The sequence below is a fragment of the Bombus terrestris genome, chromosome 15, assembly GCF_910591885.1.
Source record: "Bombus terrestris chromosome 15, iyBomTerr1.2, whole genome shotgun sequence".
In the NCBI taxonomy this organism is placed as follows: domain Eukaryota; kingdom Metazoa; phylum Arthropoda; class Insecta; order Hymenoptera; family Apidae; genus Bombus; species Bombus terrestris.
The window spans coordinates 57,507-82,048 of record NC_063283.1 but is presented as its reverse complement, the minus strand read 5'-3'; the positions used below and the strand labels follow the sequence as shown (position 1 = coordinate 82,048).

The 24,542-nt window shown below is 34.1% G+C and overlaps 1 protein-coding gene across 3 annotated transcripts in view; it reads right to left on the bottom strand.

Annotated features, from left to right (window-relative positions):
- The window catches only part of LOC100650787 (tachykinin-like peptides receptor 99D), a 50,411-nt gene extending 28,616 nt beyond the window's left edge, over positions 1 to 21,795 (bottom strand). For 2 of the 3 annotated variants that reach the window (XM_048412487.1, XM_048412488.1), the window contains exon 1: positions 21,575 to 21,795. The gene's annotated coding sequence lies outside the window, so the exon portion shown is untranslated. The remainder of the gene's footprint in view (positions 1 to 21,574) is intronic. The other variant, XM_048412486.1, reaches the window with a different exon arrangement.
- Between the last annotated feature and the right edge of the window lie 2,747 nt (positions 21,796 to 24,542).

Genomic DNA, 24,542 nt, shown 5'->3' with positions numbered 1-24,542 from the left:
AATTTATGTTAGATGGCTTTTAACTCGTCCGGACGAACGACATTATTGACAAGAAGCTGAAAATGGTCGTAAGAGATGGTCTGTCTTTTATCCCGTCGTATATCCCGTCCAGACATCATCTTGCGAAATGTCTAACGACTGAAAATTGAGCGATTATAATCCGTTCTATCCCATTCTATATCATGATTAATAAAATTAACGTTACCTTAACATAAAGAATAAATGTAAAAAAAAATTCTTATATGAAATTCATTTACATGAATTACATGTATTGGTAATATTAGTTAATTGGCACGAAGAAAAATTAACCGGTTCATAAAAATCAAACAAACAGATATGGAAATACAAGCTCGAGATAAAAGAATAGAGGAAATGTCTGACACATTTAATCTCGGTGAACGAGGTGCATTTTACATCTATATAAAACTAGCAGTAGTAGTTTGGCATAAGACATCTTAAATTTTTGTCCAAGTATTTTATTTAAACAAAAATGATATTTAAAGACAAATTTCTATAGAACGCACAAAGACTGCGTGTATGTATATTGATATTTAATACTTTGAAATATATATACTTAACAAAATTATGCCATTGAAATTCCAATTTCACTGATTTAACGAACAACAGAGTTTAATAATTTAACATATAAATTGAAATTAAGCTATACAGAACCGCCAGTAAGCGCATATAGAACGAAATTGATTGTTATTCATTAACTCTGCCGATTTCATTATCGGGTGTGTCTGTCTGTCTGTCTGTCTGTCTGTCTGTCTGTCTGTCTGTCTGTCTGTCTGTCTGTCTGTCTGTAGTTCCTTTATAATCGATAGACAGAGTAAATGTCCTAATTCAAAGGATAAGATTTTAATACCTACATATATAGCTCTTCTCGTGTAAAAAAGAAAGTAATTTATCCTATTAAATTATTAATATTTGCGACACGCATTGGTTAAAAAGTTCTTGCTGTGATCATTGTTTAAAGAAATCTTTATATAGAGCTTTAAGCACGATTTAGTTTACGTTATAAACGTAGAATTTTTATAGTATGTATAATTGTAACACAGTTGTGTGTATATATATGGTTTAGATTTAGATAGCGTTTTATCGAAACAAAACTTTTGAAACATTGGTTTAATAACAAACAGATTTTCTAACTTGCGCCACTCGTGGGCATATTTCGATCTTTACTGCTGTAAAAAAGTTTGTTGATTATAAATAAAATATATTCAAATGTATTCAAAGTTTGATTTGTAAGATTGCTGCGAAATTTACCGATTCAAATAATGTACATGACCCTAGGGAAATTTCGGTATATGTATATGCTAATATAAGATGCGAACACGATATACTATACATGTATAGGAGTGTACGCAAAGAATATCTACTTCTATAGAACATGTATTTACCAGAGTATGAAGATAGAAGAAAGATTGCAGTGTATTCTAATGTAGTGTACTTAGGAAATATCAAATTGTCTTTCGGTTAATTGAAATAATCGGGATTACGTTGTAACGTTATCGTGAGAAATTCTTTTCAAAAAATATGCCCTATCGTAAAATGTCTCAGATTAAAAAACTCGATTCATCCGAGCATGTTCGGAACGTTCGGAATCCTTCGGAGATTCTTTTCCACCAACTATAATTTTTTAAATCATCCGATAACTCGATTCCAGATTACTGGATTCGTCTATTCTTATGAATATTAATATAAGGAAATGATATATAAGAAGATATTGGCCGATGTTTCGAATAACAAAAGAGCTCACAGCAGAAATTCAATGAATCTGATCTTGAGAGAAATCTCGTTCCGATAAATGGAATTGTCGAGACAGGGAAAATTCATCTTCGATTAAATGGACCATTCGTGAATTGCATCTGTCGCGTTTGCTGCCAAACTTGTCTTCGCATATTGAAAAAGTTCGTTCGTAAGGAAACTCAGAAAAGTGTAACTATTTTATGCGATTAATGGCCAACGAGGCACGATCGTAACAGACGCATCTCACGCATCGGTTACAATCACGCTTGTATGTTCACATATGCGTAATGCGAAATGCGAAACGGAAAGCAACGGATGCGGCACGCGCTAACACAATTAACCTCGTGGTAATGGAGTATGCGAGGACCGCCTCCTGTTGCTGGAGCAAGGTTTCATCGTGTTATCAAGACGCTGTCGATACTTGCAAAACCAACCAAAGTATCTACGGTACTAGCCATGCTCTAGAATCTAGAAATACGGACAAGTTATGCACGTATTAGGTTGTCCGAAAAGTGTCTTTCTTTTACAGACACGTTTTTTTTACAACAACGCATCTTTATACAAACGTGAAACCTAATCTGTCGAACGTTGCGATCTTTATCCCGATAGAAAAAAAATGGGTAGACGTTAAAAATGCGTAAGGCGTTATCAGTTCGAGTCCGGAAACACGAGTTTCGCATACACCTTGATGCGATAAACGCGTGTCTCCTTAAATAGATGGAAATATCGAATACCTTTTCTTAAACAAGAATAAATCAAACGATTGGCTTTAACGTAACTACACCTATTTGATGTGTATATTTTTAGACTAGGTTACTTCCGTTGTTATTCGATATCAGGGTAAAAGAAAGGCTTTTTAGTTTGAAATTTGATAGCGTTTCGAATCAGCGAACGGTTTACGAAGGGAAGAAGGGTATTTTTTCGTTGTGCGATATCGGCGTTAAAAAACATAATAAGAAGAAAATAATTATTATTTAATCAAATAGAAGTGAATTTAATAAGAGCAGATGTATCCTAGATGATCGCGTGTCACCGTATACATAGGTATTAATGATTTCAAGTATTTTGTATAAACTTGTAAACTACCGTCGGAGAACCTATAAAATTACTAAATTAATAGAGACGCGAACGAAAAGAGCAATTAATTTGTTTGATATTCAACGCACCCCAAGAGTGATCCCCAAGAAATAATATTGACACAGGTTGTTCAGGGCAATAATGAATGCAACGGCAGAAAAGTAATTGGACACTATCAACGGATCAAACACGCATTAACGAAATTAACAATCCATTACGCGGTAAAGGCGCTTTACAGTGTCGATCGAAAGCTAATAAAACGCGATATATTTATTCTCAAAACCGATACACGACGTTTCGTGCGTGTCGTAACGCAACGTAAGTTACGAGTAATTTCATTACGTACAATATGTCGGAGAGAAGATCATTTCTGCAGCCGCGATTCCATTAATTGACAATTTCATGCCATTAAGGTTCTATAGTTAATCCATCGATCCCTTGATCAAAGCACTGCGGATTCACGTCGCTTAGAGATTTTAACGATTCCTGTATTGTCTATGCATTAGCCTGTTACCATTTAATAAATACTTAGTTGTCACGGTATATCACGTTCTTCATTTTCCTTTTGCCTCTACTGCCATATCTTTGTCACAGTATCTCTATAATTTTACCGACATGTACATACATACATACATACATACATACATACATACATACATACATACATACATACATACATACATACATAGACATACATATAAACAAATGGTGAGAAATCTTGATCTTGGTTTGCGTATTATCAAATATTTTATGAAATGGGATTGAAATTTTTCGGATATTTTCCAACGATCCGATTCCAATGGATATCTACACGGAAAAATTTGCTATATCACGGACCGATCATTACACGGCCTGTAATTATTTCCTATCCTCATTCGCATTAGATTACGATCGGACAGACATTTATTTCGGCTTTCTGCTCATAAAGTTCGTGTAACAACCAAGGATAGAAGAAAGAGGCGGTAGCGTTTAATCTTAATCTCCCATGAAATTCATTTCAGCTCTTCCCCCCTCCCACGATATTACAGGAAATTACAGCCGAGACCGCGTCATCATTTACGTCCAATCACTTTCTTACGCACCGTAACGAAACCAAAAAGTCGGTCCTTTCTGGATGGTAACATTTTTCACTTTCTGGCCAGTACATATTTCGCATCAGGTGCTTTCTCGATGCAGCTGCCTATTAGATAGGCACCGCCGTAATATGGCTAATTTCTGCCGGAAAATAGCAAAATCCACGAGAACCAACAGCTGCTCTGTTTACAATATCCTCCCCTGTTACCACAAGCAATCGAAAGCTTATGTTCACAGTTAATTTTACCGAACCGCATTTTCTTTCCTTTAGCGGCCAATTGCCGATTTTCCGATCATGTTTTATTACGAAATTCAATCTGAAACTAATACTACAACAAAACTTTTTACAAATCTCTTTTTACGTAATTTGTAATTTGTAATCGTATCGTAATTCAAATTCCACAGTTAAAGATAAGATTGTTAAATGGATCATCGTTTTCATCATAACTGTTAACGCGAACAAGCAAACTCTTTCTTGGGAAAGATCTTTTACAATTATTTATATAACGATTTTAAACCGACTTCTAATCGTCTTACATTCTTCTCGTGCATAGTTTGCTCGGGTAACTCATTAAAACTCTGTCCGTTTCATTTCTTAGGAAATGTTTAACTTATCCTCTTTATCTTCCTGCTTCTTGCGACGGAGATATTCGAGTTAGGGTACCTAAATTAATGTTCCATTTCTGTCGTCTAAGGAAAATCGCAATAAAAAAAATTGTTCCTTCCTAGTCTCTATCTTCCTGTTGTCTTTACTCTTTGGATTGGGTTTCAAGTATTACACGTAATATCTTGTCGGTAGTTTTACAAAAACGAAATTAATCGTTTTCAAATATCAGATAACAAAAGTCGAGTTTAGCAAGAATTCATTATCGGATTAATCAAAATTGAATTTACAAGCAATTTCACCTTGTGATTATAATTCCTATTCGATATGCGTAGGAAACGAAAGATTCAAATAAAATGCGAAGGAATATTTGTTGCAGTTTCATCTACTGTTTATTCTACGTTCGTCCGTGTGTATAATTACTCCATATTTTTTGAACAGATGACAGTTTTAATATCTCGATTTCGCCAGAATAAAAGCGAAAATGTTTTTTAATACTTGTACTTTTTTTACTATTGTAATTTACTTGTTTTTTATGTATTTGTATTGTATACTTTTCTAAAGCGTTTTCTAGAGTGGAGATCCGGCTTCAAGTACTTGGAAAGTTTCATTTAAAAAAGAAGCGCATCTTGTACATGCATCGATGCATTTAGTTTACCTTAGGACATTTTCTCCCATTTCTAACTATTCAAAGGATAAGTACCTCTTTTCAGTGTTACACGATGGGCATTGTGTATTTAACGAATAACACTTTGATATGTAATAATCAATATAACATTTTATTAGACACTTTATTTAGCAAATAATTCGAAAAACGTATAACACCCAGCGTGTGTTCAACTCAACATGAATGTCTCTGTTTGAGATCAACGCGTAATCAATTCCAATCGGCCGGTACACGATACGTTCAACACTTAGCCGTACACGCGTATTTCACATATAATTTTCAAAATGAAATTTCTCGCAAATAAATCCTCGGACTTAATGCTCAGTTTTTCTGGTTACATTTTCAAAACCTTTATATATATTATATTAGTGTATATATATATATATATATATATATATATATATATATATATATATAATACGTATAATATGTATGTATACTTGAATATTTCTTATATATATGTTTTACGCGCTCCTTTTACATACTTTTACGTAGTCGTAATATGCAACTTTTGCCTCTTTTCCTATCGACAAACTTATGTATACATATTATTTATATTCGAGACGTTTGTAATTTGTTTGCATACTTTGACCCCGTATAAAAATCATTTAGCTGTATATATAACACGGAGATGGAGAGAGCCTTTTTCTCCATTAAAAATGTACCGTTTCCTCTCTCGATCTTGGATCACTCGATCACCGGTACTTACTGTTAAAACGTTCTAAAGAAAGTACATTATTACTCTGTTCGAAACAAGGTCGATGAATAACTTGATTCGAAGCCTGAGGCAATTGAATAAGAGAAAAAGACATGTTTTTACCGGCGTTTATTTGAAATTTAGTCACAGCTTGATTACTGATAATAACATCAATTTCAATTTCAATTATAGTATAAGTAATTTCAATTTCTTAATGTTGACTCAACTAAAGATATAATAAATATAATGCAATGTTAGTTTAATTTCTAGACAAAAGATCGAACGTGTATGTTATAAGTACGTTCTGTTTTCTGTTATGTATTAACAGGATTGTAACTCTGGCGGAAAAGAAAAAGGAAGAAATTGCGTATAAATTCAATTGAAATATAAATTTGTTCCATATGTAGCTATATTACAATAAAGAAAATCACTAATAACTAATTATTCGCAATATAGATTAGCCTTTTTTTTTTTTTTTTTTTTTTTTTTTTTTTTTTTTTTTTTTTTTTTTTTTTTTTTTTTTTTTTTTTTTTTTTTGTTAATTAAATAGCTGTTTCGCAAATCGATTTTGACTTTTATACGTATGTAATGTAACGATAACGTTAATAATCTTGAATAATCGGATTTATCGTATATAGAAACATCTACTTTTCGCACAAAACGGAAATTCCAAAATCTGTTAATATAAACGATTTCATTAAATTAGGTTACCGTCAATAACTCACACACCCGAATAAATCACACGAATAGATTATTTCACGGTACATATTTTCTACAACAAAATTATTTAGGCTCATTAAAGTCAAGTTACACACGAGATGTACTACATTGGAAAAGTAAATAGTGGAAGAATAACAATTTATACGTTAAAAGTTACCATCATTGCCATAGGTTTAGCATAACCGAGAATTATCGAAACAGATATATAATCGATAATCCTGTAATTCAGAATCAAGATCAATTAAGGCAAATATATGTTATACAAATTCTTTTCGTTACTTTTATAGCTGCGATTTAATTCACCCTTCGAGTTATGTCAATGTTTCAGATCCGCCAATCGATACTTGTAACGTAAGATAGATACCGCAAGCCATAACGTTTTCCCTTCCGTATTTCACCACTGGGATTTGGTATTGTAAACGGAAGGCTATAAATATCATTGTAAACGAAAAACATATTTTCTGCCCATCCTTTCCTTCCAACCCCGCTTGATTTCCAGTTGAATTTACATGTTTTTTTTTTCTTTTCAAAACAGGAGAGCCACCTTAATACAACAGAAAATCTTCTCCTCCTAACTCTGCCATATCTTCAAACGAGAACCGCCAACATCTATCTTTAACTAGGGTAAGGTTCTTATCTTTCTGATAGTTTGGGAAATACTCTATCAGCTAGATTCTTTTTTACGCGATATACCATCTTTTTTCATCTTTTGTCCTTTTAATTACCAGGCAATTTCTAAATATATTATCCATCTGACAATATGATCACCAATATGATTACCAATTACGAGTTAAAAATTCAAGGCAACCGAAGCATCCAAACGTGAATTCAACATCAGTTTCGCTAAAGACAAACACTCTCGAGACTGTTCTTTTCCGAGAAAAGATTTCGGCACCCTCCTCCTTCATCTTTTTGAACTCTCGAAGGATTCGAGATCAAAGGCACGTGATACATAAATATCGCGGCATACCAGGTCGGACTTTCAACGCGGAACTTTCAACCAGATAACAGATAACAGACTTATATGTATACAAAATGAAAGAGAGATTACTTTTGTGGAAATGAACGTTGGAATATCGTGCAGATGAAATAATAAAGGATCCTTGATTACGACGGATATCATCATACGGCTCCCGCTCGTCTCTTCGTTACGTTTTCCTCTTCGTCCTTTCTTTTTCTTTTTCCTCCTTTTTCGCTGTTTCTAGCCGTCTGTGTCCCCCTCTTGATTCTCCTAAACTTAAGATCCAATTATATCAGCCACGAATGACATTCTTAATCTTAAGAAACGCCTTCGACCTAGTCTCATAAAACACTGAATCTGCGTTTCCTTTCTTTTTCTTCTTCTCCCTCTTCTATCACTATTATTTTCGATATCTTTTCTCGAAAATCTTCAAGAAAAACGTCGCAATCGGCGGGAAATATATGCCGTTGAAGACGGCACGACCAAACTGCATAGGTAAATCGGTCGAAGCACGATTCGAAATCGAGTTTAAGTAGTTTTTCAAACCTTTCCATTTAAAATGTCTGAAAATTATTATGTATTTTATCTTACGGTCCCCGACCCCTGATTAGTTTGAACAAGCAAGCAAGATCGAAGATAGGATTCAGCCAAAGAAGAGATTGTTAGAGAGCGATCGATCAATCGTAAATTATTTGCCGAATCTGCGAGCGACGCGACGTCTTCTCCACTCATTCATACGACTATCGCGGGTAAATTCTCATGATCTCGCCTAGCTGCTAGATTTGCTACGATATTTCAAACCATCCCAGAATTTGTGTGTGACAACTGAGTTATGGATATCCCAGGGATTCTCCACCTTACCGGCTCGATCGTTCCCCACTATGTTACGTAACACACATCGGGTCACGTTGAATTTCTCGAATTGTACTTGGTATCCGTGATGCCACGTTTCTACCAGTTTCGTTCAAACGCAAACGCGCCAAGCACACCGCTGCTTCTCAGGAAATTTTTAATTACGTTTTCCCTCGATTACATTTTTCATATTTTTAAACAAAAATTGTGTTATATAGTTTACGAAATCAAGGGTACTGAGAACAATAGCCAACGCTCCACAATATGTCAGAAACGAGGATATACGCAAAGAACGATCGAAGAAGAAATCGGCAGGTAGGCGGAAAAGTACAGAGAAAGAACGGCAATACATCCAAACTAGTTGGCTGCTGAAGCGAGCAAAACTCTTATAGAAAGAAAACCAAAAAGAAAACGTCCCACTGACCTCGCTAAAGAAATAAAATAGCCAAACTCGAAGATGGTATCCCGCTGAGGGTAGCCATCCACATGTCATTTAGCAATTAAGTTTGAAAAATTTACCAAATGTCCAGCTGGACAAATTGTAATAAATTAAACAAATTGTAACAAATTAAATAATAATAAGAAAAAAAAAAATAGTTTACGAGCTGATCTCTTTCATTCTTCCCGGGATGCAGCGCTCGGATGTGGATGAAATTTCTACCTATCTATCTATCAATCCTATGGATAAAGTATACGATATAAAAATAATATCGATTATCATTCGTTCAGGCAAAATTTATAAAGTCACACGCCAAGCATAAATTAAATTTAATTAAAAAACATTTAGCAAGTGTTTTCCTTTATATTTTCTCGTCTTCAAATCCTTAGCATTTCTCTTTACATCGTTTTAACAAACTTGTGCAATATGTTAATCGATATTTTGTTTGCACTCTATTGTCCGTTTTCTTCATTGAACAACTGCTAAAGAGAATATTGGATTACTTTTATAATTCGTTTATCAATGCAATCGCACTATCGAACACCACACAATTGGAATTATATAAATGGAATTACATTCGCTGCGAAAATTCCCTTAATATTGATATATCTGAGGTGTATAGATCGTCGTGAGAGTTGTATAGTTGCTGATGTTAGTGCGCTGACTACTGATGTAGAGGCCGAGATAGGTTCTGCTGCGGGCGTAGATGTCGCCGCTGGGGTACTGCTGCTTTTCATCTAATTTAGATGTCGTGGAAAGAAAAATCAGACTCCGGTCGCCGGAATTTGAGAATCCGGGTCCCGAACGTTCGTAACCTAAAGCGCTAACCACTGCGCTGCCGTCGTCCGACGCTAGTTGGTGTCGAATACCGCTACATATCTTTTTTACTAGCATATCACATTGATAGGATTGATTAGGATCATGGATTAATTAAGTCGTAACAAGGAATTTTCGACTGAGTTTCTACACGATGAGATGTTTCGTTTCCTCAATATATAAAATATGAATGTTTAGAATGCGATAAGATACGAGCGAAGGGAGAAAGCACGATGCACAAACCAACCTGCTGCGTATTCGCCAAAGTCATTTCGTTGATGCAACGTTAGCTTATACATGCTTTATGAGCATGTAGTGTAATGTTAATAATGTAAAATACGCATTGTTAATTTAGAGAGAAGGCTTTCAATTTTACTTTGTAATTTTAATTAAAATCTTTACACGTTATATTGAAACTTTTACTAAACGTCATACTAAACGTTATACTAAACACGTTATATTAAAACTTGAAAATTACACCTGTGAATTACGTGATTGAAATACATAATTACAATTGCTACAAAAATATTAATTTAATTAGTTTTCCATTTTCCTTGTACGAATCGCTATGCTTATCGCTGTCAACACAGTTATGCGTATAGAGTAGTTTGCGACTTAAAATTACGCAAGAAGATAAAAGTATTATATCCGATACCGATGCAATTTAATTAGTTAAAGTTCATATTCGCTTTTATGGTTTTGTCGCTTTGTTCGCATTGTCTGTGTCACAACATTCCGACAACGATCAAAGTAATTAACATATCGCATCTTCCCAAATGCGTGTCGCGTGTTTTAATTAGCTGTTACACAATGTTTTTGTAATGTAAAGAACGAAATGATGTTTGAACGCTTTTCTTTCAAGATATTTTATCAGGATGAACTGTTGCGTTTATAGCATTATTTACAAGATACGTAAATAATAGATAGCATTTATTGGAAATGTGTATTTCACATATGGTTCGATTCGTAGTACGTAATTTGAAACTTTTTTACGTTTGCGCTTGTCATCGTCACCTCTTTCATAAACTGCCTTCAATCTATTTCTCCCGTGTTATGCATATGTCATGTTATGCATTATACGATACGAAAAGTTATGTCGCAACAAAATCCGCACTTTTCTTTTCTTCGAAGAATCAATATTTTCTGATTGTCGTTCTATTTGTAAATCACAATTTGTAGAGAATTTTACACTCATTAATCTTTCCTTTTTCGACAAAAGGAAATATCATCTGATATAATAAAATAAAATAAAATAAAATAAAATAAAATAAAATAAAATAAAATAAAATAAAATAAAATAAAATAAAATAAAATAAAATATAATATAATATAATATAATATAACATAATGTAATGTAATGTAATATAATATAACATATAATAAATAAATCAGCGTTTTGGAAAACTAGCGAAACGATTTAGAACGTTAATAAAAGATAAATACAATTATTTTGTTTAAACTGTGATAATCAAAAATTATCGTTTCGACATATTCCTCTGACAAGTATGAATTATATCTTAGTCATTCATAACGCATCATGTTCAAATGTTATCTTAGTAGGTAAGGTTCTTTCGATATGTAAATTTACGGTACGAATACTTTTTCGAAAAGGTATTCGCTGACGGATATCCTTCGATACATCAAGTGTTATCGTACGATATTCATTTTCCAGTAAAAAATAAATCCCAGTTAAGTAAGTCCATTACACGCGTTTCCCTACATGCTGTATTATATATCGTACTTTCGTCATTTTAGTTTCTACTGTACCATAATACAATAGATAGTATAATATAGGATATAATTCTAACAAGCTATGATACTTTTAAAGCAGCATTTTTAAAGCAGCGATCAAGAGAGTAGCCGATTCCTCACATTTTCTGTTTTACCGCTATTTTAACGCTTTACGCGCACTGTTTTATAACTGCCGAGGGGTATATGAGATAAAGGAAACGTCTCTCGATTTGATAAACAAAGTTTAGATGGGCAGCGTCGAGACACAGTGAAGGGATATACATCGTACGTACATAGTATGTATAAGAACAAAGTTTATATTTCGATTGGCATGACCGGTCAAAATTTCGCACCTAGTCACTACGATACTTACAACTAAAGAGAAATCAGAATCGATTATTTGCGACACTTTGCAACTTTACTTTTGTCATCTCGAATTATCTGGGAACGTGTTACGAAAGTAAACGTAAAGTAGAGTTACTAGTCCAAAGGATAGAACAAGTAAAAATATGAATTATATTATTTCGATAACAAAATATTAAAAAGATCACGGCACACGACACTACAAAAAACTTGTCCACTTTAATTTACCTCGTATATCATCGTTCATACATCATGTATACTTGCTTCAGGAAGAAAATGTTCGATGCTGAGGGCATAATGATAGATTATTCGCGGTTCTTGTTGGCAGTCGTCGATCGCGTTGATTGGTAATTAAAATTGTTAGTAACAGTCGATTAACGAGTACCTCGACAGAATTAGCTTAATGTCCGAATCAAAATTTAATACATCTATAAATTCATCGGCTATCGTGTGGTACACATCAGAATTATACACATGTTGGTCGCCTATACATATAAATCAATGTGTGTTAAATAGTACAAGCGCATACATAATACAATAAGTATATGTATATAAGTATGTATATATAGTATTAATACACTAATGCGTGTAGTAAAAAATCATCCCCCATGATTCATTTTATTATAAGTATATACATGTGTATAATACTTTCAATTGCTAGTTGTATCCTAAGTACAAAAGCAAAATAACTGCAATATTTACTTTAAATTTACGGTTCGTTTTTTACTGCTTGGCAAAGAGGTTGGATATATTTCGATAAAAAATTCAAATAATTACTTGTGTTTTCTGTCATATACAAATACTTTTAGAGTATTTTTTATAAAACTTGAAAAAGAAACGCAATTTTTTATCAGAAAAGTTGCGCAAGTAATTTTATGATATAAAAGTTCCTAGAAACTTTGTAGATTAATTTGAAATATCGCGTTCTCTACAAAAAAAAAAAAAAAAAAAAAAAAAGAAAAAGAAAAAGAAAATGTGGAAGCATTTTCTCTCTCTCATTCTTTCATAACGTTTTTATTGGTTGCAATATGACTCGGCAGTTAAATGTGCACAAGTCTAAACTTTCTAATCCGAAAATTAATATTGAAAGGTATAGAAATTCTTCTAAAGTATTCCAATTTCAATTTGTTAAACGTCCAAATAACTTTCCTTGTAAGATCAGTGTACTATAAACGCGCAGGCGCTTGCCATTAAAACACGATCAAAACAACCTAACCCGAATCTTCGGAAAGTCTTCAACTCGAATTACAATGTTAAATTACCTGTTAATAACCTCTTACTTATTATCGCTTGTATATTGTCGCTTAATAATAGGTAAATTGTCTGCCAACTCGGGATATGCGTAGAATTCAGAAATAGCATACATCGTGGTATCGGGATCGAGTCTGTGTTACAAATAAATTGAAGAATGGCCGAAATGTTCCCAATTAATGTATAATGATATACTAAGGCCTAAATTTCTTACAGCGTTGTTTGTTGTATTGTCACGTATTATTTAACTCGAAGCAAATCCAACTTTACAACCATACTTGAAAACACCGAAGCCATTTTTATGAATATAAAGTTATTATCCTTTATATAAAGTTATATGCTTCGCAACTTCGCAAGATCAGAAAATCAGAATACACAGAATAAACGCGCATATTATCTGAAAACTTTTGCGAAATTATGGAATTCACCATTTAGGACTTTAAAACTCTTAAAATAGTTTCGCGGATGAGACCAGAAACTAGCTAGTTTTCGAATCGAGCCGAACGCTGTTATGTTTGTGCTCGTGTGTGCTAGCTAGCCTATTTTAATCCTTCTATGTTTACTCATTTTCATTCTCCTTTCATAACTATCCGTTACTCGAAAAAATCTTTCAGAGAATACTCACGATCGATCTGTCTCGACAGCATACACTACACATACATATAGTAAATACTTGTAAATACTTGAATGTGAGAAAACTCTGTAGCTCTAAGTCAACACCTACGTATGGTTAATACGAATGATATTAAATTCATTTAGTAAATTTCGAATTCCAGTAGTTACATCGTGTATCTCTAATAGGAACGGAAACACGGGATCATAAATATCACCAGCATTAGTAATTAATATTGACATCAACTGTTCAACATATATCGATATATACATCATTGTTCTTTTAAGACATTTTAACGAATAAACAAATATTAACTGATTCTTCGTCATACTAAGTGCGAATTGAGATTTGCAGGGCAGTTAAAACGCTCATAAACAATCATGTCCCTTTCTCCCTCATAGAGAAATATTCTCGAGCTGAATTCGCGACACAAAGTACCCGATGTATTAGCCCGGATTCACTAAGATAATAAGATTTATTACCATCCGACGACCAACTTTCGTCAAACTTCCGTGCTTCCAGACATCCTGACAGGCCTCCGGCTAGAATACTTATGCATCCTATAGCCTTTCGGCAATTCACTTCTATTAATTCGGCGATTCAACAACTTCCCCGTCACGGTTTACGAATCCGATCTTGGCTATAAATTTCATATATCGCGATTCTCGATAGTTGTTGCGCCAAATAGAAACCGTCGTTAAATAGTATTATTAACTAATAGTATTATTAAATGTTTTTTTTTTTTTTGTTATATGTACCTATTTCACGTGCTAAGGGCTATCAGTGATCTTGCACTACGTATCTAACGTATCTAACCCACGCACTATCGCAGTGACCAAACCAGTGACCAAACCAGTCGCGAGATGGAGATTCGTATTATCTTCCTCCAAATACAATTTCAATGACATTTACATGTCTAATCGCGTAGCGATTACGCATCGCGTCGCTTTTTAAGTAACATGCTACGAAATTGAATTTTCCATCCCTAAAATCTGAACAACATCTTGAAATTTGAACAGTCGAACACAGGATGCTTTCCTAAACGGACGATTTTCTTAAAAATATAAAAACTCGTTTCGATCGTTCAACCTCTTAGCACCTTCCAAATTTTCTATGCACCGGCCAAAAATATTTTAGGAAATATGCATTTTTCAAGACACTTATTTACCAACTAACATATTTTTCTTAAAAATAATGAAAATTTCGTTACCAAAGTAAAGCATACAACATATTTCTGTTAGTTAATCCAAAAGAAATCTTGTCTGCTATAAAAAGTTATTTTATAAAAATAAAGTGTCGTTAAATTTCTTAAAATCTTATTAGAAATGAGAAACAAAAATATCAGATGAAGGTACTTTTCGGGAGAACCACGGATGTACAATAACGGCTCTGGGCTAGGTACTAACGGCAACAGGGTTAAAAGAGACGAGTGGTAAAGAAAGCGATTATCGGTTACGAGTATAAAAAATGCACGACGTGACAAAATATTACAAATAAAACTGTAGTAACATAATTATATTTAAGCATGATATGTGTTCTTCGCCCGTTAAAATACCCTAATTTTTGTACAAGTTATGAAATCTTAGATATTACATACTCTCGGTTCAATCCTAGTGAATATTTAAAAACGATACATATTCACTTACGACACAGGACGCAAACTTAATCGATGATTCTGGTAAACCACAATAATTATGTAGGAAATTGATAATTGTAACACGCTGTTTGCCTCATTGTCCTGATCGGTGGCGGTCAATTAAACGTTTTAATTAACACATAAATCGATATAATAATTGAACAGGACAATAATATAATATAATAAGAGATGGGGACAAGGCGTGTCAAAATGTACATCTATGCAAACAGTATTATATCACGTATAAAAAAACGTTAAGGACTATTTTTGGAGTATTAAATTCTTTTGTTGTAGTTGTGATGCATCGTACCTCAAGGTATAGAGATGCAAAGTATAATTCTAAAAGATCAGCCGTTTACAATAACAACCATAACAACGTACTAATCGCAGTATTGCAAGAATTTCACCAACGTCGAACGACAAACGGCACAATACTTTTTCCTAGATAAATACCGTTATACAGATTTCTTTGGCATACCAGAATCTCCTCATTGCACTACACCTTTTATCTCTCTGATAGATAGATTTCGATCAAAGTATCCTTTCCAATGCTATTATTCACATTTCAGGCGTATCTCGAATGCATTATACTTATAATCCATCCATAAATCTGGTACTATTTCACATCTTTCCATGTCTGCCACATTTCACGTGCCTATTCTAACAATAACAATAAACTCTCTTTGGGCCGTCGATTAATCGATATAGGAACGAAACGACAATAATTTTTTCAAAATGAAGAAATGTATCTGATATTTAATCTGTCGACTCTTTTTGTCCTCTCATCTTTTCCGACGAGACAGCAGGCAGCGGTCTCTTTCCGATATTACGTACAGTGGATAGTGCACTTGACAGAATGCTCGGTTTATCAGCGTTCCTCGATTGAAACTCGTGAACAATAATCAGTGAACTACAGTAGATTTGAACTGGATTTGATCAGAAATGTCCCTAGACTCGTGATTCTCGATCGCATTGTCCTTTGCAATGGCAGTGATCGACGCTCTCAACAGGATTCCGAAACTGTCAAACCATATGATTTCATCGACTTCTTGACAAGAATATCTGTCTCGGCGCTATCACCAATGTATATGTAACATATTACGACGATCAATATGAATCTTCGTTAGAATTTAGTCAACAGATTTACTTTTGTATTGGTCTGTTTGAAGCCGAACATATTCTAATTTATTTGTCAATATTTAAACGTTTTGCTTACTTACTACTTACTGCTTACTAATTACTACTAACTACTTACTACTTGCTACTTACTACTCATCATTTACTAATTACTAATTACTACTTATTACTTACTACTTACTAATTATTATTGCGGTACGTTTCCACGTGGTAGAAAGTCATGATTTTTCTCTTTATGAGGAAGAAGGGTTGCAATTGAATGCATTGTTCTAACATTCAGTGTCATCGCTGTAAAGTCACAACTTAGTGTCACGCGTATATATATATATATATATATATATATATATATATATATATATAATAATGGAAATTATCAAATATATATGTATACCTGTAGATATATCATAAAATTGAGTAAAATTTGTGAGATTGCATGATCCTTGTTACGCAATAGACATAGTCTACATTTATAAATCATGTGTGTTTATGAGCCTCATAGTAATAAAAATGCGATAAAAAATGGATAGAATTTCAAACTATAATCTCTCGTTTTTCTTCTTCTTTCGTTGCCGTATTTTGTTAAGCAGCAACAGAAAACGTAACGGTTAAATTGTTTATTCGTTTATTCTTTACTTTCCTCTTGGCTGGTTACTTGTTTCTATCGGAGGGATACCTCTCATTCTTGTTGTTCCTTTTACGGCATAACACCATCTTAACTAACACTATCAACCATCGGCGATGGTGATGGCGATTCAACGAAGAACCAACGAATTAACCGATTAAAAATAAATGGAAAACTTTTCAACGGTTCCAACTGATAGCGATATAGGGCTACACTTTGCAACTGCTGAAATGCTATTAAAAATTACAGTGACGTTCTATACGAAATAAGTAATATGTAAGACAAATATGTAAAAAAGAAATATGTAAATTATCGAAAGAATTTCAAAATATCGTAACAAATCGTAACAATAACAGAATTCGAGAAAATCATAGCGTGAATTTCCGATACCAGATTGTATAAATGAATATACATTACATTACCGTAGTTAGAATTCTGAGCTTGATAATATCTCAAATGAGAATGCATTTTGCATATGTATATTCCAGCGTAGCAGCAGTTGCTGCTGTTACTCGCGCTGTTTTATAATATTAATGTAGTAGAATGTGAATATGATTAATGTTTCGTAAAATGTATTTTTCATACATACATATGTACATTAAACTCATAAGTAGATATCGCATGTTAAATATCATGCGATTATAATACTGCTAAAGTAATATGTATACAGATTATAATTTACAGCAAATATTGGTACAATCGTCGACAATGCGGGAAACGAGAAGAGATCTCGTGAAACAACGATTCTCCCACATGGAATTCTTCATTAAATTTACAAAGTTGATACATATTTAAAATTAATATGTGTTATAATTAAAACTGTGTTCTATATAAAACGAATTGCAACGAAATTCGAATCGAAACTGCTATCTAACAAGCTTAGCATTCGAATAGTTAGAAAAAAGGCGAAGAATTAAATGTAATAGCTCGCCTGACCCTCAGGGCCAGGTAAATCAATTATGTATGAATGCAACGTAAATTTATATCTTTATATTTATTTTACATGTAGCAAGTATAGTAGCACGATTTTTTATGGAAAAGACGACGTACGTCGACGAATAGCATATCGGTGGACGAATTTGCATCGAAATGCATAAAATAACCGTAAAAAAACTGAGGATATCCTATAAAGAATTAGAATTAGCTAGTCACATCACAACGTATCGCAGCTGTATTCATAGAGTTAATGAGATTATTAATCGGTATCTATAAAGTAAATTCTGTTGTCATTTAGAAACGATTAACTGGCATACAAAAGGATATTACAAGCTGGCAACGAACCTAAGACGATCCAGAAAGTAGAGCGAAATATTATTGTGTTTCATACAATCTTCAGGTCTGAAACCATTAACTTTAGAATGATATGAATCGACGTCAAAAAATATATTAACGTAAAGTATCTAAGTAAAATGCTTGTCGAGGAACGATAGAAAATTTCAATCGAGCATCGTCGACGTTTAATTTATTCGATGACACATCGTTGTAAGAAACTTATTCGTCAAAAAGAAAGAGACATTGTCTTTTCCGAACAAATCTAGCCTGGTCTTTGTCTTCTACCACAGTTGATAGATTCTTGCTTTCTTACACAAACAAAGCTACCGTTGTTGTTTGCATTTTATCACCACTCGTTTATCATTTTTCCATTACATTCGTTATTTCAGTAAAGGACATCGTTGCCATAAGTGTTATTCGATAAAATAAATTTCGAGCAGTAGCGAGTACGTTATTAGGCTCGATTGACACGAACAGCGAATACATCCTCGACATCTCGCAAATACGGAACGCGAGTATCGTGACGATCGATCGACGATCGATATTTGATACGATTATCAGCACACGGTTCCTCTTTTGCATAATAAAATTGCTGGGTAATCGTAGCGACGATTTTTTTTTTAATAAGCAATGTTATCGCGTTCCTTTACGCGCAATACGCGGACATAAATTAGACACATTTACAAGTTCGCCAACAAGAATTACATTTGTTGGCCGACGATCATTTCCCCTTGAATCGTCGCGACGCGCTTAACCTAACCGTTAACCCCGTCGAATTCGGAATACACGTACATATTACAGCGATGCGTATCAACTTTCTTTCCTCTGTTCAGTTCCATTTCATACGAAAAGGGGTTTTCATTGTATTCACACGAATACACAAGCACGCCAGCTTTTTTCTACCATACACTAAATATTAGCTTCGATTTCTTTCTATTCCCTTAATTAAGCCTTACATCTATCTAAATCTAAATACGACTTTGTCGTATATTTTTTTACTTTTACGAGTACAAAAGTCTATTTGTTTTAACGTTTAGAAACATACAAATTTCTCTATTAAACTATTTTAAGATTAGTTACGGTTTTCTCGAATTAAATATCGTTTAGTATCACTTGTATCACTTTCCCTCCGAGTTTCTTGGTTTAGTGTGCAACAAATCTTCCAGTTTTCAAAATCATTACATTTTATTTGAACGCGAATCAGCTGGTCGTGTATTTCGGAAAATTTAATTACACCCACGTGACACTGAATGTTATTAAATATAGTTTGAACAGATCGCGATCCGCTGGTGGTTGTTCATAAATTGTCGTAATTATGAAATCGCCGGTGGAACCGTCGAAACTCCCGCCTCGTCGCACACTGTCAGTTTTCATTACAGGATCGACGCGTACCCGGCTTTCCTCCGATGCCTGATTTTCCACCACAGATACGAATCCGTACGACCATGTTCGTGTAAAATCTTTCAAACCTCCCGCGTCGTCCGCGTTTATTTCCATGGATTAGTAAAAGATTACGGAATATGTATGTACGTCGAGCACATACTACGAACAGACTAACATCGTTGGAAAGGCAATTAAAGAAGGGACGAACCGCGCAAATAATTTGTGACAAGATAAGTATGTACCTATCTGGTTTAACAATGGCGGCGCGGCAGAAAGCTTCGAAACTAAGTGTTTCAGATCATAATGTAGTCGCTGGTTCTTCGCTGGTTCTTCGTTGGTTCCTCGTTGGTTTTTCGCTGGACACAAGGCAAACGATCGGAACATGGAAGTAAATTTTAGTTGGTTGGAGTTTCGCTACAACGTTTCTACGATTGGAAATGTAGCCAGGCATAATATTTACCACGGTAGACGATGCACAGTTTTCAACATCCGCTAGATATTAACGATGCAATATGTAGGATCGTATACTCTGCTTAAAATGCATTTTACACCATTAATTTGCGAACCATTTGCAAACCATTGGGGTTCGACGAAAATTTCATTCGACCCAATTACGCGGAACCGTGTACCAGATGAGTTTATAGATCGTTCGTGATCGTCGATTCGCCGACGCGATGGGTGAATATCTTCATTTACCGCGCACGTTTCACCAAACTACTTCACCCTTACCACGCCGCAGGTTGCACTCTTTGAAATTTCCTCGACTGCAGCACTCTCTTTTCGTTACTTGCGAACGCTTTAAATCAAAGTTTCCTCGATCTCGATACAACGATCTTCGATAACGTAACGACGAGAAATGCTAGAGATACTTGTGTAACGACGTTAACAAGAACTTGGACCAAGGTATATTAAAGAACGGAACATACAAGTCCCAGTTCTTCATTTTACAACTCACCAGAACTTTCTTTCAATTTCTTTGACACCTTGTTTTCTTGGCAACGTTCGACCACGGAAAATTCATTGATAACGAAAGCTGATCGCTACATCGTTTAAAACACTTCACATGGAACAATTGAGTTTTATATTTTTATGTATGTACGTATAGTATGCACGCATACACGCACACACACGCATTTCGTCGATTCCATGACTCAAAGAATAGTTGGACAGTTTGTAGCCGCGAGGCGACACAACGTCGCGTTTCAATTTCACAAGCGCTTTGCTTCGGGAGCAATCCATCGGTTTCATCTATTTAAAGTTGTATTCGTTTATTTTTACAATGGTAAATCTCAGATCTCGTTTCACGGTATCCGTTAATGCGTCAACAATTTATCATTTTATCGTATACGATACGATAGAAAGAGAAATAACGAGAACAGTGTGTTTTAGGCACAAGGCACAATACCTATTTACGATTTACTTCTTCGAAACGATTAACTTGTCACGTATTTTACAATGAAAATTTTACCTATACACATAGATCGCAAGTAACAAGCTTCAATTGCTCGCGAAAAAGTAAAGAATATACGTTGTAATAGATTCGACGCGATATGTTTATCAGCGATAAACGCTGATAAATCGCGGTTTCGCCAAGCAAGACCAGCCCGATACTCCCTATAACCTAGCATATTGTAACTTGGAAAACCAATTGTAAGTCTGCTCGATGTCACTGTTGATGGACGTGCTCAAGCCGAAGCTGTTTCTCTCAGTCTACATTTTCATAACACTTTTTTCGCCGTATACCATCTACTTATCCTATATTTCCTATTATCCTATATTTTCCTTCCATTTTTCTTAGTCATTTTTTCTTAAACATTATTCGTTCCTTTCCTATGCTCTTTCCTCTTTGTTCCTTTTTTCTCGTGTTTCTATTAATCGGAAGAAAAATTTTGGGACAAAAGACTCACCGGTATATCAAGATCTCCACGTGAATTTGATTCGTTCGTAAATAATTTCACACGTCAATGACGAAACGTCGTTCTTCGTGAAATGTTGCACTCGATTTAAGGGTTGCCCGAGCGGTACGGGACGCGCGCTTCCACGATACTGATCGACGACGTCTCGCAATACTCGCGCGTCGCGATGCGACGCGACGCGACGCTTGGACGCAGAGCGCGTACTCGAAACGCTAACCTCCTCTAGCCTATCCGTGACCAGCCACTGGAACTCTATTGCCAACTTCTCTCTACTTCCAACATCGACTTTTCCTCCTTTTATACTTTATACCATTCTTCTCTTCATCTTCGTTACTATACTTGTGTCTTCGTTTTTCAGCGAGACCCACTTATCTAAAGATAAGAGATCTACTTGTGTCTCGAGATTGTTCCTAGATAATTGTTCTCTTTCAAAATGATATATTGATCATAGTTTCCTTTGTTTGTTCGACATTTAGAATAAATCAATGAGATACGTAATTAAAAAGAGAAAAGCGAATCTTCTTTAATCTGACTGCTCAATTAATAAAACTACCAGTCAGTAGTGTTTTAAAATTAAATGTCTCTACGGTATTATATACCGGTTACACGTACATAATCATCGTTTTGTTGTCGAATATGCGTTTACGAAGACAAACACGATACAATAAATTGAAACCTCTAATTGTACTTTGATATTTGGAAAGCTTTTAAAACAATGAAATGTCGACCGAAGCGGTTATGCTGGTTATTAAGTGATCTCATTCCAAGAGGATTTATAAATTAATTAGAAACCTTTGCGATCTGGACCTATACCATACTTGAAAATCTTTCCTATTTTTTCGTCACACGACGAAAATGAATATTTCCCTCAATAATCGTACGTAAAAGCTTCAAGGAATTTTGAATAGCCATTTCAATAACGTTTTTCTAACGCTTTTCACGAACGTGAAAAATAATTTTTCTATGAAACAATTCGACCATGACATTCGTTTCACCGTAGTTGGTTGATTGCTCGCGTTATTTCCATTCGCACGGATCGAATAACAATCGCCAACAGAAGCAACGTTTTCTCTCTTACATTCATGCTTCTTGCAACTTTCAACTAAAAATCTCGCGTATCGCCATTCGTTAAAAATGAAAATGTCTTTTCCCTTTATGGCTCCTTTCGTCTAGTATTATACTAAATACTTTCTCAAAATTTCATTTCATTCCCTATTCGCGATATTCTTCGGTTTCTTGAAAGGCGAAGAAACATTTCAATCGGTTGTAAATAGTTGTACGAATTGAAAGAGAAATATCAAAAATCTAAAATTTACTTCAATTTTCAAATTGATGTTAAGAAATAAATTTACGCATAATTATATAATTACGTACTAATGCAAATAGAACATGCGAAATGTTTATAAACGTGTCTAGGTTTTAAGAATGCAGAAAGCTAACAGATAAAATAGTAAACTCGTAAAGATAATGGATCTCTTGTTTGATCTCAGGTATAAAAAGGTTTTCTGATGTCTGTATCATGTAGTAAAACGTATGTACAGTATTTATCGATCTATCATCTAGTAAAAATTATAACAGCCGCATGTATCTCTTGTTTCATGTCTGAGATTTAACATACATAGCTATATATACGTATACCCCTAGATTCTAATCCTTTCAATTATCCCAACTACTTTAATTGCTAATAGTATCAAATTTTTTTGGTTTAACTACATTTTTTCCGCTACCGCTTTTTACTACTTACCGCAAGGCATGTTACATTCCTATTTATTATTCATGCGAGCTATATCATTGACAATACACGTTCATAGCAATGGCCTTCTGTTTCAAAATAATTAACTTAATCGAAAGGTCGTACGTGACAGGAGAGCTGGTTGGGCGGTAATGTTGAATCAACATACGAATCTGACGTCTTCGAGCCGGATAGCTCGATTATAACCATAACCGAATTGGCAGCGAGGAAGTTCCAATCAGGAATTATCGAGCTTTTGATCGACCGATATCGGTCGCATGGCAATATGTATGTAATTTTCAATTACTTGTGCATACGCTACGTTAGCTACACTTCTAATTTTCCTTTTTGTTCTTGATAAATACTTGTAATTTAAGCTACAATATTGTACTTATTATATAGTTATAAAAATTATATTATATTATATATATATATACATATAATACAGTATATATATACATATAATACAGTACACTTCATCGCGGGGAGAAAAATCAACTATTTTAACCGAGTTTTACTCCCTAACTCATAGAACCTTCAAACATATCTATCAGCGGGCATGTTTTATTTTAATCATTTAAATACAATACGAATCGAAACGTAACAAAAAAGAAAATATATAAATACATCTCTTTAACAATACATTTACATCTCATAATCAAATCTCTTAGCATCTCTTAGTAATCTTAGCATAGAAAGAGCTAAGAAAGTAAAGCTATCGATACCGATGTTTTAGAGATTACACATTCTTTTAAAGCTAACTTATTTAATTTCTCCATTTTAGTATTATTACGGCAATCGATTTAAACATATTTCACCAAAGACTTGTTTCGTGATTCATTTCAAAATAAAGAACAATGTATTTGAATATTCAGAAATTAATCACTTTTAAATCTTATGGTATTTTGTATGGAAATAACTCTTACAGGTACATACTTATACTTACTCCGTACACTACATCGACATATACATACTCTTTTTTGGAATTCACAAACAATAACAACATTCAGGTTGAAAATTTTCGCGTCAATTATACTGTTTATTATTGTTAGAGCTAGTAGTCAAGGTGCTAATTGCCCGTTTATCTCGATATCATTAGGTTGTCGGAAAAATTCCTTTCGTTTCATAAGGTGATAATAGATGAACAACAATTTCCGTTTTATATTGCTTTATTGAATTAGATATGATCCATTTCGTTATATTTCTATTATTATGTTCGTGCATAAT